Source organism: Bufo bufo, chromosome 9, assembly GCF_905171765.1.
Source record: "Bufo bufo chromosome 9, aBufBuf1.1, whole genome shotgun sequence".
NCBI lineage: Eukaryota > Metazoa > Chordata > Amphibia > Anura > Bufonidae > Bufo > Bufo bufo.
This window is the reverse complement of record NC_053397.1, coordinates 36,398,756-36,419,560: the sequence shown is the minus strand read 5'-3', so window position 1 is coordinate 36,419,560 and position 20,805 is coordinate 36,398,756. Positions and strand designations below refer to the sequence as shown.

Sequence of the window (20,805 nt, the reverse complement as noted above, 5' to 3'; positions counted from 1 at the left end):
GGTGGCGCTAGACAGCAAGAACATTGTTTGTGAGATTTTTGTAGATAGTGGAGCAGCTGTCAATCTCATTGATAATCAATTTGCAATAACACATGGTTTCCAGGTATGCACTTTGGAAAAGGATATACCTGTTTTTGCTATCGATTCCGCTCCACTTTCTCAAAGATCGTTAAAGGGCATAGTTCACAATATCCGTTTGACTGTGGGTGACACTCATGTTGAGGATATGTCATGTTTCGTCTTAAGCGGATTACCTACTCCTCTAGTGTTGGGGCTACCCTGGCTCACTAAGCATAACACCATTGATTGGCAAGCAAGGCAAATAAATGGTTGGAGTGAGTTTTGCAGAGAGAATTGCCTCACGGCGTCTCTTTCATAGGTTTCTACCAAGACTGTACCATCTTTTCTCTCTGAATTTTCGGATGTGTTTTCCGAGAGTGGTGTCCAGGAGTTGCCCTCTCACCGGGAGTACGACTGCCCTATTAATCTCATCCCAGGCGCCAAGCTGCCAAAATCACGTTTATACAATCTCTCCCAACATGAAAGAGTCGCTATTAGAGTTGAGCGAACACCTGGATGTTCGGGTTCGAGAAGTTCGGCCGAACTTCCCGGAAATGTTCGGGTTCGGGATCCGAAGCCGACCCGAACTTCGTCCCGAACCCGAACCCCATTGAAGTCAATGGGGAACCGAACTTTTCGGCACTAAAAAGGCTGTAAAACAGCCCAGGAAAGGGCTAGAGGTAGTTAAATCCCCTGCAAACAAATGTGGATAGGGAAATAAATTAAAATAAAAATAAAATAAATAAAAATTAACCAATATCAATTGGAGAGAGGTCCCATAGCAGAGAATCTGGCTTCATGTCAGCAGAGAATCAGTCTTCATGTCATAGCAGAGAATCAGGCTTCACGTCACCCACCACTGGAACAGTCCATTGTCATATAATTTAGGCCCCGGCACCCAGACAGAGGAGAGAGGTCCCATAACAGAGATTCAGGCTTCATGTCAGCAGAGAATCAGTCTTCATGTCATAGCAGAGAATCATGCTTCACGTCACCCAACATTGGAACAGTCCATTGTCATATAATTTAGGCCCCGGCACCCAGACAGAGGAGAGAGGTCCCATAACAGAGATTCAGGCTTCATGTCAGCGACTCAGCAGAGAATCAGTCTTCATGTCATAGCAGAGAATCAGGCTTCATGTCACCCACCACTGGAACAGGCCACTGTCAGATATTTTTAGGCCCCGGCACCCAGACAGAGGAGAGGTTCATTCAACTTTGGGTTGCCCCGCAATATAATGGTAAAATGAAAATAAAAATAGGATTGAATGAGGAAGTGCCCTGGAGTACAATAATATATGGTTAAGGGGAGGTAGTTAATGTCTAATCTGCACAAGGGATGGACAGGTCCTGTGGGATCCATGCCTGGTTCATTTTTATGAACGTCAGCTTGTCCACATTGGCTGTAGACAGGCGGCTGCGTTTGTCTGTAATGACGCCCCCTGCCGTGCTGAATACACGTTCAGACAAAACGCTGGCCGCCGGGCAGGCCAGCACCTCCAAGGCATAAAAGGCTAGCTCTGGCCACGTGGACAATTTGGAGACCCAGAAGTTGAATGGGGCCGAACCATCAGTCAGTACGTGAAGGGGTGTGCACACGTACTGTTCCACCATGTTAGTGAAATGTTGCCTCCTGCTAACACGTTCCGTATCAGGTGGTGGTGCAGTTAGCTGTGGCGTGGTGACAAAACTTTTCCACATCTCTGCCATGCTAACCCTGCCCTCAGAGGAGCTGGCCGTGACACAGCTGCGTTGGCGACCTCTTGCTCCTCCTCTGCCTTCGCCTTGGGCTTCCACTTGTTCCCCTGTGACATTTGGGAATGCTCTCAGTAGCGCGTCTACCAACGTGCGCTTGTACTCGCGCATCTTCCTATCACGCTCCAGTGCAGGAAGTAAGGTGGGCACATTGTCTTTGTACCGTGGATCCAGCAGGGTGGCAACCCAGTAGTCCGCACACGTTAAAATGTGGGCAACTCTGCTGTCGTTGCGCAGGCACTGCAGCATGTAGTCGCTCATGTGTGCCAGGCTGCCCCAGAGGTAAGGACAAGCTGTCCTCTGTGGGAGGCGTATCGTCATCGTCCTGCGTTTCCCCCCAGCCACGCACCAGTGTTGGGCCCGAGCTGCATTGGGTGCCACCCCGCTGTGAACATGCTTCATCCTCATCCTCCTCCACCTCCTCCTCATCCTCCAGTAGTGGGCCCTGTCTGGCCACATTTGTACCTGGCCTCTGCTGTTGCAAAAAACCTCCCTCTGAGTCACTTCGAAGAGACTGGCCTGAAAGTGCTAAAAATGACCCCTCTTCCTCCTCCTCCTCCTGGGCCACCTCCTCTTCCATCATCGCCCTAAGTGTTTTCTCAAGGAGACATAGAAGTGGTATTGTAACGCTGATAACGGCGTCATCGCCACTGGCCATGTTGGTGGAGTACTCGAAACAGCGCAACAGGGCACACAGGTCTCGCATGGAGGCCCAGTCATTGGTGGTGAAGTGGTGCTGTTCCGCAGTGCGACTGACCCGTGCGTGCTGCAGCTGAAACTCCACTATGGCCTGCTGCTGCTCGCACAGTCTGTCCAGCATGTGCAAGGTGGAGTTCCACCTGGTGGGCACGTCGCATATGAGGCGGTGAGCGGGAAGGCCGAAGTTGCGCTGTAGCGCAGACAGGCGAGCAGCGGCAGGATGTGAACCCCGGAAGCGCGAACAGACGGCCTGCACTTTATGCAGCAGCTCTGACATGTCGGGGTAGTTGTGAATGAACTTCTGCACCATCAAATTCAGCACATGCGCCAGGCAAGGGATGTGCGTCAAACCGGCTAGTCCCAGAGCTGCAACGAGATTTCGCCCATTATCGCACACCACCAAGCCGGGCTTGAGGCTCACCGGCAGCAACCACTCGTCGGTCTGTTGTTCTATACCCCACCACAACTCCTGTGCGGTGTGGGGCCTGTCCCCCAAACATATGAGTTTCAGAATGGCCTGCTGACGTTTACCCCGGGCTGTGCTGAAGTTGGTGGTGAAGGTGTGTGGCTGACTGGATGAGCAGGTGGAAGAAGAGGAGGAGGAGGCGACAGGAGGCAAAGAATGTTGCCCTGCGATCCTTGGCGGCGGAAGGACGTGCGCCAAACAGCTCTTCGCCTGGGGCCCAGCCGCCACTACATTTACCCAGTGTGCAGTTAGGGAGATATAGCGTCCCTGGCCATGCTTACTGGTCCACGTATCTGTGGTTAGGTGGACCTTGCCACAGATGGCGTTGCGCAGTGCACACTTGATTTTATCGGATACTTGGTTGTGCAGGGAAGGCACGGCTCTCTTGGAGAAGTAGTGCCGGCTGCGAACAACATACTGTGGGACAGCAAGCGACATGAGCTGTTTGAAGCTGTCTGTGTCCACCAGCCTGAATGACAGCATTTCATAGGCCAGTAGTTTAGAAATGCTGGCATTCAGGGCCAGGGATCGAGGGTGGCTAGGTGGGAATTTACGCTTTCTCTCAAATGTTTGTGAGATGGAGAGCTGAACGCTGCCATGTGACATGGTTGAGATACTTGGTGACGGAGGTGGTGGTGGTGTTGGTGGTACATCCTCTATTTGCTGGGCGGTAGGTGCCAACGTTCCTCCAGAGGCGGAGGAAGAGGCCGAGGCGGCAGCAGCAGAAGAGGTAGCAAGGGGAGCCTGAGTGAGTTCCTTGTTTTTAAGGTGTTTACTCCACTGCAGTTCATGCTTTGCATGCAGGTTGTGCTAAGGTTCAGAACGTTAATGCCTCGCTTCAGGCTCTGATGGCACAGCGTGCAAACCACTCGGGTCTTGTCGTCAGCACATTGTTTGAAGAACTGCCACGCCAGGGAACTCCTTGAAGCTGCCTTTGGGGTGCTCGGTCCCAGATGGCGGTGGCCAGTAGCAGACGGACTCTCTTGGCGGCGGGTGTTCTGCTTTTGCCCACTGCTCCCTCTTTTGCTACGCTGTTGGCTCGGTCTCACCACTGCCTCTTCCTTCCGAATTCTGAAAGTCAGTGGCACGACCTTCATTCCATGTGGGGTCTAGGACCTCATCGTCCCCTGCATCGTCTTCCACCCAGTCTTCCTCCCTGACCTCCTGTTCAGTCTGCACACTGCAGAAAGACGCAGCAGTTGGCACCTGTGTTTAGTCATCATCAGAGACGTGCTGAGGTGGTATTCCCATGTCCTCATCATTAGGAAACATAAGTGGTTGTGCTTTAGTGCATTCTATCTCTTCCACCCCTGGGGAAGGGCTAGGTGGATGCCCTTGGGAAACCCTGCCAGCAGAGTCTTCAAACAGCATAAAAGACTGCTGCATAACTTGAGGCTCAGACAGTTTCCCTGATATGCATGGGGGTGATGTGACAGACTGATGGGCTTGGTTTTCATGCGCCATCTGTGCACTTTCTGCAGAAGACTGGGTGGGAGATAATGTGAACGTGCTGGATCCACTGTCGGCCACCCAATTGACTAATGCCTGTACCTGCTCAGGCCTTACCATCCTTAGAACGGCATTGGGCCCCACGAAATATTGCTGTAAATTCTGCTGGCTACTGGGACCTGAGGTAGTTGGTTCACTAGGACGTGTGGCTGTGCAGAACGGCCATGTCCTCTCCCAGCACCAGAGGGTCCACTAACACCACCACGACCATGTCCGCGTCCCTTACTAGATGTTTTCCTCATTGTTACCGTTCACCACAATAAGAAAAAAATTATTTGGCCCAATGTATTGAATTCAAATTCAGGCCTTTTTTTACAGGCACCTAACACTATCTGGCTATCTATTTAGGTACCGTATTACACTAATACAGGCACAACAGTGACGACAGATTTAGCTGAATATAAATTGTAGGCCTAGTATTTAGGCGCTGGGTGACAGGTATACGTTTACGGACAGAATTAGACTTGGATATGTACAGTAGCGTGTGTGTGAAGTTATTGAGAATGACCCTATCAGCACCTTGAATCTAATATACCCTTTTAGGGATAGATTTAAAGTAGGCCTGATACAGCAGAAACCACTAATTTAGGAAATTGCTAGGTTGGGAATTGTATTTCAACCCAGAACAAAAACTGTGCTTTGACGGACACAAAATAACTTGACCAGCTACAGCAATAACCACAGATTTAGCTGAATATAAATTTGAGGCCTATTATTTAGGCGCTGGGTGACAGGTATACGTTTACGGACAGAATTAGACTTGGATATGTACAGTAGCGTGTGTGTGAAGTTATTGAGAATGACCCTATCAGCACCTTGAATCTAATATACCCTTTTAGGGATAGATTTAAAGTAGGCCTGATACAGCAGAAACCACTAATTTAGGAAATTGCTAGGTTGGGAATTGTATTTCAACCCAGAACAAAAACTGTGCTTTGACGGACACAAAATAACTTGACCAGCTACAGCAATAACCACAGATTTAGCTGAATATAAATTTGAGGCCTATTATTTAGGCGCTGGGTGACAGGTATACGTTTACAGACAGAATTAGACTTGGAAATGCACAGTAGCGTGTGTGTGAAGTTATTAAGAATGACCCTATCAGCACCTTGAATCAAATATACCCTTTTAATGAATAGATTTAAAGTAGCCCTGATACAGCAGAAACCACTAATTTAGGAAATTGCTAAGTTGGGAATTGTATTTCAACCCAGAACAAAAATATATCCTTTGCCAGACAGCAGACAGTATTACAATTGGCTGGCCACAGCTGAAACACCAGATTTAGGGTACTGCTATTTTGGCAATTGTATTTCACCCCTCAATAAAATAGCAAGCACAGCCAAGCCCCTGATGTAGGATATAGCAAAAAAAATAACCACACTATTGATGGTTAAATGGACTTGGTGGCAGCTTGCCCCTGATGTAGGATATAGCCAAAAAATAACCACACTATTGATGGTTAAATGGACTTGGTGGCAGCTTGCCCCTGATGTAGGATATAGCCAAAAAATAACCACACTATTGATGGTTAAATGGACTTGGTGACAGCTTGCCCCTGATGTAGGATATAGCAAAAAAATAACCACACTATTGATGGTTAAATGGACTTTGTGGCAGCTTCTGCTGGCGCACCACAAGCCACAAAATGGCCGCCGATCACCCCAGAAAAAAGTGACTGAAAAACGCTCTGGGCAGCCTAAAAACAGTGAGCAATTGAATAGCAGCAGTTCAATGATCCACAGCTGACTTAAGTGTTTTGGAGGAGTTAATCACTGCCTAATATCGCCCTGACGTCGCAGCTGCAACCTCTCCCTACACTAAGCACAGCAGAGTGACGTGCGGCGCTACGTGACTCCAGCTTAAATAGAGGCTGGGTCACATGCTGCACTGGCCAATCACAGCCATGCCAATAGTAGGCATGGCTGTGATGGCCTCGTGGGGCAAGTAGTATGACGCTTGTTGATTGGCTGCTTTGCAGCCTTTCAAAAAGCGCCAAGAAAACGACCAACACTGAACCCGGACTTTTACTAAAATGTTCGGGTCCGTGTCACGGACACCCCAAAATTCGGTACGAACCCGAACTATACAGTTCGGGTTCGCTCATCCCTAGTCGCTATGCGTACTTATATCTCTGAGAGCCTGAGAAAGGGACACATCCGACCCTCGAAGTCACCTGTTGCCGCTGGTTTCTTTTTGTTAAGAAAAAAGATGGTTCTTTAAGACCTTGTCTGGATTTTAGGGAGCTGAACCGTATCACAATTCGTGACCCATATCCGCTTCCTCTGATCCCGGACCTGTTTAACCAGATTATTGGGGCTAAAGTTTTTTCTAAGTTGGATTTAAGAGGGGCATACAACCTAATCAGGGTCAGGGAAGGGGACGAATGGGAGAAGGCCCTTAATACCCCTGAGGGTCATTTCGAGAATTTGGTTATGCCCTTTGGTTTGATGAATGCTCCGGCCGTCTTCCAACATTTTGTGAACAGCATTTTTAATCATTTAATGGGGAAATTTGTTCTGGTGTATCTAAATGACATTTTGATTTTTTCTCCTGATTTCAAGACTCATCGGGACCACCTACGTCAGGTCTTGCTGATTCTGCGGGAGAATAAATTGTACGCTAAACTGGAAAAATGTGTGTTTGCGGTTCCGGAGATTTAATTTCTTGGTTTTCTTCTCTCCGCTTCTGGTTTTCGCATGGACCCTGAGAAGGTCCACGCTGTGCTTGATTGGGAGCTTCCTGAGAATCAGAAGGCGCTGATGCGGTTTTTGGGTTTTGCCAATTATTACAGAAAGTTAATTTTGAATTATTCCTCTGTTGTTAAGCCACTCACTGATATGACTAAAAAGGGGGTAGATTTTTCCTCGTGGTCGGTAGATGCGCTTAAAGCCTTTTCTAGTATCAAAGAGAGTTTTGCTTCCGCTCCCATTTTGATACAACCTGATGTCTCTCTACATTTATTGTTGAGGTGGATGCTTCTGAGGTGGGTGTAGGTGCGGTCTTATCTCAGGGTCCCTCTCCTGCCAAATGCCGTGTGCCTTTTTCTCAAGGAAACTCTCCTCTGCAGAGAGAAATTACGATGTGGGAGATAGGGAGTTGTTGGCCATCAAATTAGCTTTTGAGGAATGGCGCCATTGGTTAGAGGGAGCCAGACACCCTATTATCGTGTTTACAGACCATAAGAATCTGGCCTACTTGGAAAATGTGAAGGCGGATGCCCTGTCACGTTGTTTTCCAGGAGGGGGGAACTTTGAAGACCCGGGTCCCATTTTGGCTGAAGGGGTGGTCGTCTCTGCTCCTTATCCTGATTTGGAGGCAGAGATTCAGGCAGCGGCTCAGCGGCTCCTGATCTTTGTCCACCTGGGAGGTTGTTTGTGCCTTTCGCTTTACGACACAAGGTTTTTATGGAGCACCACGATACTGTCCTTGCTGAGCACCCGGGGAGTAGAGCCACAGTGGATCTCATTGCTCGGAGATTCTGGTGGCTGGCTCTTCGTAAGACTGTTGAGTGTTTTGTGGCAGCCTGCGAGACCTGCGCTCGTGCCAAGGTCCCTCATTCACGGCCATCGTGTTCTCTCCTCCCGTTACCCATTCCTTCCCGTCCTTGGACGCATCTGTCCATGGACTTCATTAAGGACCTGCCTCGTTCCTCGGGGAAGACTGTGATTCTGGTGGAAGTAGACCGTTTTAGCAAAATGGTGCATTTCATTCCCTTTCCTGGGTTACCCAATGCGAAGACGTTGGCGCAAGCGTTTGTTGATCACATTGTTAAATTGCATGGCATTCCTTCAGACATAGTTTCTGATAGGGGCACGCAATTTGTTTCCAGATTCTGGAAGGCCTTCTGTTCTCGCTTGGGGATTCGGTTGTCGTTCTCTTCTGCTTTTCACCCGCAGTCGAGTGGTCAGACCGAACGAGTCAATCAGAATCTGGAGACATATCTGCACTGTTTTGTGGCGGAGAATCAAGAGGATTGGTATTCTTTTTTTCCCTTGCTGAGTTTGCTTTAAATAACCGTCGCCAGGAGTCCTCTGATAAGTCACCATTTTTTGGTGCATATGGGTTTCATCCGCAGTTTGGGACATTCTCTGGAGAGGGGTCTTCTGGTTTACCTGATGAGGAGAGATTTTCCTCGTCTTTGTCATTTATTTGGCAAAAGATTCAGGGTAATCTGAAGATGATGAGTGAGAGATATAAGTGTGTGGCGGATAAGAGACATGTGCCTGGTCCGGACCTGAATGTGGGTGATCTGGTGCGGTTGTCTACAAAGAATATCAAACTGAAGGTTCCCTCCTGGAAGTTGGGTCCTAAGTTTATTGGGCCTTACAAGATCTTGTCCATCATCAATCCCGTTGCCTTCCGTCTTGATCTTCCTCAGACTTGGAAGATCCATAATGTTTTTCACAGGTCCCTATTAAAACCTTATGTCCAACCCACTGTACCCTCCTCTTTGCCTCCTCCTCCCCCGATTTTTGTTGATGGAAATCTTGAATTTCAGGTCTCTAGGATTGTGGATTCTCGCATTATCCGCGGTTCTCTCCAGTACCTCGTTCATTGGGAGGGTTATGGTCCTGAGGAGAGGATGTGGGTCCAAGTGGCGGACATTAAGGCCACTCGTCTCATCAGGGCTTTCCTTAGGTCTCATTCTGAGAAGGTGGGCTCTGAGTGTCCGGAGTCCACCCGTAGAGGGATGGGTACTGTCACCGCCAGTTCTGTGAGAAGGTCTGGCAGACGTCCTTCTCTACCTCTTGCATGACTTTCTTTGATTTGGTTTCACTTTGCCATCTCCTTTCCTTCTCTAAGTTGTCACCTATTTAGACTAATCGTCTCCCTTTATATTCCCTCCCATACTGCCTCACTTTGAGGTTTATACTACTGCCTGGATGAAGTGTTCACTGCTGGAGGCTTCTGCTGCTGTTTGCTCAGATAAGTCATTTAATGTATTGTGTTTTCTTGCTGGCTTGATTCTAGGTAACCCTGACTCCGTCCATATCAAATGGTCGTGTCCCCTCACTATTATAGGGTTTTCAGGTGTCACACAGTCATAGGTATGTGGGCATGCAATCGTCTACTGTTGAGACCCTTGAATGGGCATAGCAGTCAGGGAGACCTCTTAGGGTTTTATAGGGCTCACCTATATGTTCGTTAGTTTGGGATCAAGCCAGTCGGGCGTTTATTCATAAGTTCCAGCTATCTGCAACATCATCCGTGACAGATACACTCTTATACTTTATTCCATACAAGCATATATCTTTATACAGATAATCATAGACAAATCTGGCACACCGCCAAGGGGGTGGAAATCGAAACTAATGATTTGATTAGTTATTCATAAAAGGTAATACTTCCGTATTATACTAAAAGAATTCTTCTTAATTAAAAAGTTTCTGCAGCATCTTATCTCAAAGTTAGTATTCGTTAGCAGCGCATCCCGAATTCAGGGAGAAAATATAACTCTCTCTTGTATGTCAGACTCTGATAAGGAAGCGAGGGGGCTACTACCTTGGCCTTGCAGCTAGGAACATTTGATCTATATACACAGAGACTCCCTAATCCTGCCAGCTGGTTCATTAATTCTACCACACATGTACAAGATGGAGGACATGTTTATACAAAATGGATTCTCATCCCTCACAGGCGCAACAGGTGTGAATAACTGGGGTCCCAGCAGCGACTGGGGACTCGCAGCTGCTACAGCAGAATCACAGAAAATCCAACCCTGCTGTCACGCCCAAGATCGCTGCGTAGCCCCAGCCTCATCCTCTCATTAAAGCCCATCTCTGAACCCTTCCTAGCCCTCCCATGTCCATCATTGGATATGGAGTCTGAAACTGAATCACATATTCGAGAAGTGGCCTTACAAGAGATTTATAAAGGAGTTATATTACATTGGGGGTCACTGTTTTTTCTCTCTTTTTATAATACCATATAAATCTTAGTTCTAACATAACACATGCTATTACAGAGAATCCTTGGGGTTTCTGACCGTCTAGGGGGCCTCGTATGTACAATGGTAAGTATGGTTTATATGGTTTGTTTATACAATATACCACCTTTTACACAATACCCAATACTATATCTTTCTGATATATTTGATATGTGACTGTTTCATAAAAATGTTGTGAAGTTAGCCTATACATGTGTCATACTATAGTCATTTTCTGTAGGACCCTCAATCACGATGGGTCTGAGGAGGTTGTTGTTTAGCCAATAAAAGATACATTATAAGTTAAAACAACCCTCAATCTCTGCTGTGATCTAAGTCCTAGTCCGGGCATCCATTTATGCAATGCAGATTTGTCATTCGGCATGAGCGACTGTTCAACTACAGCACAACAAGAGGAAAATGTGATACAGGGTAGGAGCTCAGGGAAAAGGACCAGGACGATGTGATACCCACTGTGGTGGTGAGAATCACATCCATAGGAAGAGATGATATGGTTCAATACCAATATTATAGGTACATACAAATCTTTTTTATTGAGAATAAAGAGTATAAACAAGGCAGCATATAGCCATACAGAGTTTTGTGATCAGCAGTATTCGCCCTTTGCTGACACCACAAATATTTAAGCCAAACAAGGGTGAAGCATAAAAGGAAAGGTCTCACATACAAGGAGAGATGTGTTCAATCTGACGTTCACGTTGTAATAGTCCATCCTAGTCTAGAGTCCATGGATAGTAATGGAACAAATGTTTGGCAACTGTATAGATACATCATGACAGCTGTATAGTTCGAGGTCAAGTCAAGAATGCATAACATAGCATACGCCCAAATAAAAATACCAAGGTGTATGCCACATCAAAACCCCAAAATGCCAATATTATATTTAAAATATCCACAGATATTGTGTATCAGTGTCCGTGTACCTCTTGTATAGTGTTGATCACGGATATTCGAATTTCGAATTTTTATCGCGAATATAGGTACTTCGAAAATTCGCGAATATTTCGAATATAGTGATATATATTTGTAATTCGATTTTTTTTTTTAAATCAGTACACATGATACCTCCCTGCTTGTAGCTTATGGGCCAATGAGAAGGCTGCAGTATATTTGACTTTAGGAGTAGTGTTGTTTGCGAATTTTCGTAATACGAATTTTTGTAATGCGACTTTTTATTGCGAATTTTTCAACTTACAACTATTAGACAAAGAAGATTATAGCACTATATTAGCTAAATTGCTCTATATTCGTTTTTTTCAAATATTCGCTATATTGCTATAACTTCATTTTTTCGAATATTTGTAATATTCTAAAACAAGAATATATAGCAATATAGTGAATATTTGGGGGAAAAAACGAATATAGAGCAATTTAGCTAATATAGTGCTATAATTTTCTTTGTCTAATAGTTTTAAGTTGAAAAATTTGCAATAAAAATTCGCATTACCAAAATTTATACAAAATATTTGCGAAATATTGCGAATTCGAATATGACCCCTGACGCTCATCACTACTCTTGTAAGAGTGGACACTGATGTGGTGAGTGATTATGATCCACAACGTCTCCAGGGTTATGGATCTTCAGATGATTTTTAGGTCCAAAGAACAATAATACAAACAATTACACATAGGCTGAGTTCACATCAGCGTTCAGCCTTTCCGTTCTCCTGCTCTGTTATAGTAACATAGTAACATAGTACATAAGGCCGAAAAAAGAAATTTGTCCATCCAGTTCGGCCTGTCATCCTGCAAGCTGATCCAGAGGAAGGAAAAAAAACAACCCTGTGAGGTAGAAGCCAACTTTCCTCACTTTAGGGGAATAAAAAAATCCTTCCCGACTCCAATCAGGCAATCAGAATAACTCCCTGGATCAACGACCCCTCTCTAGTAGCTATAGCCTGTAATATTATTACACTCCAGAAATACATCCAGGCCCCTCTTGAATTCCTTTATTGTAATCACCATCACCACCTCCTCTGGCAGAGAGTTCCATAGTCTCACTGCTCTTACCGTAAAGAATCCTCTTTTATGTTTGTGTACAAACCTTCTTTCCTCCAGACGCAGGGGATGTCCCCTCGTCACAGTCACAGTCCTGGGGATAAATAGATGATGGGATAGATCTCTTTACTGACCCCTGGAGCAGGAGAACTGAAAGGACGGCTTCTGGGCATAACGGAGCCGAACGGAGCCTACAGACCACATAGACCATAATGGGGTCCGTTAGGTTTCCGTTAAGAGGAAGATTTTTGAAGTGGAGACAAAAGTCCTGCCTGCACAACTTTTGTCTACGCTTCAAAAATCTTCCTCCAAGAGGGAAACCTAACGGACCCCATTATAGTCTAAGGGGTTTAGCTCAGTTCTCCGTTATAGGAGCAGGAGAACGAAAAGGCTGAACGCTGATGTGAACTCAGCCTAAGAAGTTGTCATGATGGAAGTTCTCAGGTAAATACTTGTGCAGTGTAAAAAAAAAGATTTAATATAACAGGCTCTTTCAGTGGAATAATTATTGTGCCCAAAGGGATAAGTTCTTCATTCCTACAGTATTTTGGTATTTTCCCACATTATTGATGAAGAGAAATGTATCTAGAGAAGAGAAGTTAACTATACTATGTAACCAAAAGTATGTGAACACCAGACTACCATGAGCTTGTTGGCCATCCAATTCCAAAAAACATAAGCATTGATATGGAGTTGGGCCCCCCTTTTTGAGAAGGCTTTTCTAAAGATTTTTGTGAGGCTAGACACCGATGTTAGATGGGAAGGTCTGGCTTGAAATCAGAGTTTCCAATCATCCCAAACAATATGCAAAGAGGTATCTCCCAGGAAAATAGAACTATCTCGCAAACGACACCTTTTGGAAGCGTCCCCCTGTGAATCAAAGTCTGACTTTTTAACAGGACTTGGGACATGACAAGGGAAAATCGCCAAACTAAATATCACTCTGTAGACAGCTGTCTATGGCCTGGGCTCGTCCACATTTCCGTGTCCATTCATTCGTGAGGATGTCTGTGAAGGATCTGGGTTTGGTCCGTGTGTCCGTTTTTACCCTCCGTGTGTCATCTGTAATCCACAGACATTGCTCAGGTGAAAATTAATTTCCAGAGCATCAGTGAAAAATGGATGCACCACGGCTGCCATCCACGTTGTGTATGTGATTTTCACAGACCCATAGACTTTAAAGGGAGTGTTTAGTCTGCATCACAGACCAAAGTAGTGCGTGTCTCCGTGATTTTTTTACCTACCCACAGTCAATTAAAATATACTGATGTGGATTCACAAAGAAGAATCCCTCTGCATAGCTAACTCCTACGCGCCTACAGACAACCCTATTTCCTTTTTAGAAAACATGAACCGGGTTATTGAGACACTCACATTTAGGAAAAATTGATATGGTGTGGAGATTTTAATTTCACTTTCCATTCTATATTAGATCGTTCTACCCCCCCCCCCCCCCCCTACAACCCCACGTCCTGCAACCCAGGTAACTGTGATCAACCGGGTTCTGCAATCCCTATCTCTGGCTGATACTTGGAGGGAGCACAACGGCCCGCAGAGGGGTTATACATACTATTCACCAGCTCATCAGGTCTATTCACATGATCTTGGCGTCCACCTCTCTTCTCCCCTGTTTGTCTTATTCTAGGCATGTTGTGTCGTCATGGTCCAATCATGATATGGTTATTTCTGAATTTATGACCCCTCATCGAACGAATACCTCATCCCACTGGAGATTAAATGAATCTCTCCTTACTAACCCGACCATACTTTCCCAGCTGCAGGAGGATCTATCAAACTTCCTCACCGAGAACAATACCTCAGAAGTTGACCCTATGACACTTAGGCTGACTCACAAAGCCTATATGAGGGGTAGATTAATAAGTATTGCCTCCAAGAGAAAGAGAGAACGGACTTAAGCCCAAGTAGGTTTGGAGGCCAAACTGAATAGGTTAGTCTGGGCCCACCAAAGATCCCCTTCACTGTATCTGCTAAAAGCAATAAAAGAGGTTAAACAACAATTGAACATGGTCCTCACGAACAATACAGAAAAGGCCCTTAGGTGGACTAATTGCTTCTATTATAAATATGCTAATAAACCGGACAAGCTATTAGCCAACCAACTTAAAACTATGCAGAGGATCAACCATGTATTTCGAATACATACACGGTCAGGCCAGTCCACATCTAATCCGGACACCATTTACACAACCTTCCAAAAGTATTACAGATTCCTTTATTCGACCCCTGATGGTGACACCAATACTCAGATTAATAATTTCCTATCATCAATACGACTCTCCTTACTAACCCCAGAAGCCCAGTCTGATCTAGGTAATCCTATTACAGCTGAGGAAGTGACTCATGCCATCAAATCCCTGAAATTAGGCAAAGCCCCAGGTCCGGACGGTTACTCTGCATTATATTATAAGAAGTTTGCACCTTCAATTATCCCCCATGTAACAAATTACTGTAACCACCTAATGCAAGGGTCCACCGCCCCAGATGAATTCCTCAAGGCGTCGATTACGGTTATCCCTAAACCCAATCGAGACCCTTTACTTCCATCTAATTACAGACCAATTTCACTGCTAAACATTGACAATAACATTTTTACCTCCATATTAGCTAATAGGCTCAATAAATTCCTCCCATCCCTCATTCATAAGGACCAGGTCGGGTTTATACCGAGAAGGGAAGCCCCTGATAATATTAAGAAGATTCTAAACATTATACAATCCTCCAATAAAAATAAAGCCCCATTAACACTACTGGGACTTGACATTGAAAAAGCTTGTCACCTGGACCTATCTTTACAAAGTCCTTTCAACAATGGGTATTAAGGGCCCCTTCCTGGCGGCTATCCAAGCTCTCTACTCTAACCCAGAGGCCTACCTTAAACTCCCTACCATGAAGCCCTCCCCTATTCCCATCAGAAGAGGTACGAGGCAGGGGTGTCCTCTCTCCCCAGCATTATTCGCCCTCCCTATGGAACCCCTAGCAATTCACATTAGAGCCCATGGTGACATTAAGGGTTATTCAATCAGGGGATCAGAGTACAAATTAAGTCTGTTCGCAGATGATCTACTATTGTCTATCACCAACCCCATTATCTCCCTCCCCTCCCTCTTAAAACTTCTAGAAGTTTTCACTAAAGCATCAGGCCTATCAATTAACCATGCCAAATCCTAATTACTTCTGTGCAACACACCTCCACTAGGTCGGTACTGTTGCATAGTTTTCCCTTTCAACACAAACCTCAACACATCTCTTACCTAGAGATCCTGCTGCCAAATAGCCTTGACTCAGTTTACAAGATAAATTACTTACCTTTGTACCGCAAGATACGACAAGACTTAGTGTCGTGGCAAACCTTGCAGACGTCTTGGGTGGGTAGAATAAACATAATTAAAATGGTGATTCTCCCTAGACTACTCTATCTATTTAGGGCACTACCGATACCAATCCCTATACGGGATCTTAGATCCATACAAAGTGATGTGTTGAGGTTTATTTGGGCGAACAAACGACATCGCATATCCAGGACGACCATATGCAGACATAGATCTCAAGGGGGTTTATCAGTCCCTGATTTTGTGAAATATTACAAATCTGCTAGATTGGCCCAAATGTTCCTGACCCATCTTGATCCACGTGAACATCCTCTTTGGATTGGGTTAGAGCTCACCAACCTTAAACCCTATACCTGGAAAGCATTGATATGGTCAGCCTCTCCCATTCCTCAGGTTATACGCACTAACTCCGTATTATCGTACTATTCGCTACTGCTTTGGAGATCGGTCAGATTTAAGTTCGCACTCCAGTCTAAACCCTCACCGTTGGAACACCTAATAGGAAACCCTGCTTTCCTACCGGGAACCCAGCCTCACATCCTGGATTGGTGGTCGACCAACAATTTGTGTTCATTACTTAAATTCCTTATTAGAGGCAAATTGATTTCCACTACGGATTTCAAAGAAAGGTTCTCTCCCCCTACTAGGGAATACCTCACCATGAATCAAATATTTTCCTTTTTTAGATCACTGCTTGCGTCTGATCGATCTGTAGAGCTAACACCATTTGAACGTTCCATTAACTATTCGCTATATAGACAGGGTTTGTTATCCAGAATGTACGAGGCCCTCAACTCGGTTCCTGAAGGTCATAAATTACCCTATATGAGAGCCTGGGAGGAGGAGTTGGGTCAGGAATTCACATCCTCCAAATGGTCTGAACGCTCCATAACCCTTACGAAAGGTTCTTGGCAAGTCACATTGGCTGAGACCTCTATAAAAGGTTCTTCACAGAACTTACATGGTTCCCGCCCGTGTACATTATATATATCCAGAAGTGTCCCCACTGTGCTTTAGAGGTTGCGATGAGGTGGGGTCCATGCTGCATACGTGGTGGTCATGCCCAGTGGTTAAACGATTTTGGGTCAAAGTAACTAATCTAATATCATCAGTACTGGATTGCAAATACCCCATGACATTACCCTTATGTCTCCTGGGAGACAAACCTCACTGACTACCTTATGCCAGATTCAAACTATCCCAATTCATTCTTCTGGCAGCTAGAATCCACATTGCCTTTAAGTGGCGCTCTGATTCACTGTCTTTCCAAGCTGTTATAGACAGGATCAACAAAATTCTACTATTTGAGAAGATATCAGCTATCCGCACTGATACTTTCGACACCTTTGAGAAGGTGTGGGAACCTTGGCTATCTTCCTCCCACTCACCAGATATACGTTATAGTATTTCCCTTTGAACAATATTGAATCCTAGCCGGAAGTGTGGGTTTGATACACTTCCTCTCCATGCTTGAAAATGTTTCATTCCTTTAAGAGTACATTGATTAATGTGATATTTTCCATGTATACCACCAAGAGGCTTATTTGTTTTATGTTACTTATTTTATCAACTACCTTTGTAATCGTTTTTCTTTTCATTGTGCAAAAAAAACAATAAATGCATTTTGAAACTTAAAATATACTGATGTGTAAACGGACACGTTCAAATGAATTGGTATGAGTGCTGTCTGCAGAAAATGGGCACGTGTGCTGCACATATCAGTGAAAAACGGAAATGTGGACGAGGCCTAAGGGTGCTTGCTCCTCATCAGTATAGAGTAGCCTTGGATGCAGTTTAGGCAAGGTTCTGCCTCTCATTAAAGGGGTTGTCCGTGCTTTTAATATTGATGACCTATCTTCCGGATAGGTCATCAATATCAGACCGGCAGGGGTCCGACACCCGGCACCCCTGCAGATCAGCTTTATGAGGAGACGGGTTTACATACTTTTGACCATATTTTTATTGATCAAATATCAGACAGCCCTAAAAACCAGTAATGGCAGCATACATGCACAGGAAAAAAGAAAAACAGAACCACAAATAAAGTGTCATTGGCCAAACTACAAGACCCATTGATGAATAGTATTCATATTAAGTCTCCTTCAACATTATCCAAAAAAGGGGGGGATAAGGGATATATCCCAAATTATCCCAAATTTTAAGTCTGTCTGATATTTGATCAATAAAAATATGTATTCATTATATTATATGCTGTGTATTCCATTTTGGGGTGGTGGATTTGAGTCTATTATACACAGCAACTACTCTACTGGAAACTAGTGCAACTTTTGATGTGATACTTTTGACCATCCAGTGCCGGCCAATGGTCCGATGTCAGAGATGAGCAGAACAGATTTTCAGCCTCTGGTTATATACAAGGATATCTCCTTTCTGTAGAATCAGCAAAGAGCTTGTAAACTGTAAGGAACAGAAACAAATGTCTATTAGTGGCATTCTTTTCCATGTCACATAATAATAATTACTATATATTATGATGAAAATGTTATTTCCCTTCGTATAATTCAAGTATTTATTTCCTACAGCCGGGTCTTCTAGAAGGTATACTGAGTGGTCTTAGCGAATAGACAAAGAAACATAATACAGTTGTGGTAAGTAAGCGCCTTAATCTAGCTCCTATGGGTGCCAGTACACAGTGCTGCTCGGCAGCAGAATCCACATGCTGTCAGCTGGGGGGCTGCATCTGTACTCGCCATTGTTTCAAGTGTATACGTACAGGCGCATCCTTGCATTTAATGGCAGTCTGCATGCGGATCTCGCGGCCAGACTGCATCCTAAAGTATGGATTTCAGAAATGCTTTTAGAGACAATTTGTCCACTTTGGCCTAAAGCCACACGGCCATACGGACGAAAACGGAACAGGATTTGCTAGGTAACCACCTTCCATTATTTTCAATGAGAGTTTGTGTTGACATTGATGTGGCCACGGAAACCATGGTGGTGTGTGCACTTGCAGATTAGCCCAGCAGAAAAGGGTTAAAGCCACAATAGCATCTTCCAAATTCAAAAGGCCAAACTGTGTATTTCTGGTGCCATCTTTCTGATGTGTGGGGTGCTGGAGCTCCACCGATCAGATAGTGATGGCCTATCCTGAGGCCTAAGACATCCATATTAGGAGTTTTCTGGGAATACAATATTGATGACCTATCCTCAATATAAGTCATCACTATCTGATCAGTGGGGGTCCTACTCCAAATAACCTACCGATCAGTTGTTTGAAAAGGTATATTGCCCACCTATTAGTGTCGGTGATGTCCCTGGAATAACTGCTAGGCAGAAGCCTCCACCTAGCAGTGTAAAATGTAAACATAAAAGCCCTCGCCCTGCGCGATACAGTGCCGGGCAAGGGAGAGCATCGGAGCAGAGGGGCCAGAGGTGCGAAAAGAAGGATATGTCCAGGTTCAGCTCTGAACCCGGACATCCCCTTTAAAATGCTTGAAAACTTTGAAAAAATGTGCCCAAGAGCATGAGAGTGTGCATTGCCCACTGAGAGCAATTGGAAGCTGTTGTTGGCGTTTTGGACACGTATTACACTACATAAAGTAGGCTTTTTGTGCAATATAATATGCAGCGTTCCTGGATGTGAACACAGCTTCAGGCCTCATGCACACAACCGCAGATTTTTAGTGCATGTCTAATTTGCATTTTTTGTGGATCGCATACAAACCCATTCATCTCTATGGGTCCCAAAAAAATAAAAAATTTACAAAACACATGGATGCAACCGGGCCACAAATTATAGAACCGGTCCTATTCATACTTTTGTGGACAAGAATAGGCTTTTTTTTTTGTATAAATTGTGGGATGCACATGGACCGCATTCAATTTCCGCAGTGTGTAGGAGGCCTAACAGGGATTCGTCTCATCACCTTTCAGCTAAAGTTGTCCAGACTTTCAGCTAAGGCTATTTTCACTTCTGTTCTTCGTATTTCAATTCTTCTTCTCCGTTATAGAACAAAAATAATGGAAGTGCCAGATTCGGCACATAACTGAGGCAAACGGAGCCTAAGAGAGACCACTCTGACTATAATGGGATCTGTTAGGTTTCCATTCAGAAGAACGGTTTTGTAGCAGAGAACTAAGTCCAGCATCCAGGACTTTTCTCTCCACCATTTAAAAAAAATTCTGTGACAGAGGTCCCCGATGTGAAAGGAGCCTTAGCACATTATTCACATTATTCCATGATGATATGTCTAATATATGTAATATACTGTACACTCCTTTATTCTCCACAGGAACTCAAGCTTCCAACATGGAGGAATCTGAAAAATGAAAACTGACAAAATGGATCATTTTCCATCTTTTGATTTTCTGAAATGTTTTTGGATCATCTTTTTATAGAGATTTACATATTGATTGTTTCTATTTTTTTCTCTTGTCTTCAAACCACACAATAAATTCCCTTCAGATTAAACCTGCGTTCTCTTTTTTTAATAAAACATTTTTTGTTTATAAAATTACACTGAGCAAAAATATAAACACAACACTTTCGGTTTTGCTCCCATTTTGCATGAGCTGAACTCAAAGATCTGAAAAATTTTCTACATACACAAAAGACCCATTACTCTCAAATGTTGTTCACAAATCTGTCTAAATCTGTGTTAGTGAGCTCTTCTCCTTTGCCGAGATAATCCATCCCACCTCACAGGTGTGGCATATCAAGGTGCTGATTAGACAGCATGAATATTGCACAGATGTGCCTTAGACTGCCCACAATAAAAGGTCACTCTGAAATGTGCAAAGTTTTGCCTTACTGGGGGGGGGGAGAGAGGTCAGAAAACCAGTCAGAGTATCTGGTGTGCCACCATTTGCCTCACGCAGCAGTGTAACACATCTCCGTCGATCAGTTGATCAGGTTGTTGATTGTGGCCTGTGGAATGTTGGTCCACTCCTCTTCAATAGCTGTGCGAAGTTGCAGAATATTGTCAGGAACACGCTGTTGTATACGCCGATCCAGAGCATCCCAAATATGCTCAGTGGGTGACATGTCCGGTGAG

At 44.6% G+C, this 20,805-nt stretch overlaps 1 long non-coding RNA gene across 2 annotated transcripts in view; it reads left to right on the top strand.

The window, feature by feature from the left end:
- LOC120978667 overlaps positions 1–20,174 on the top strand; it is a 526,087-nt gene extending 505,913 nt beyond the window's left edge. Inside the window, exons 1-3 of one of the 2 annotated variants that reach the window (XR_005774158.1) lie at positions 10,464–10,508; positions 18,334–18,399; positions 20,044–20,174. This is a non-coding gene — a long non-coding RNA (uncharacterized LOC120978667). Of the gene's footprint in view, positions 1–10,463; positions 10,509–18,333; positions 18,400–20,043 lie in introns of those variants that run through there. The other variant, XR_005774159.1, reaches the window with a different exon arrangement.
- Positions 20,175–20,805: the final 631 nt, after the last annotated feature.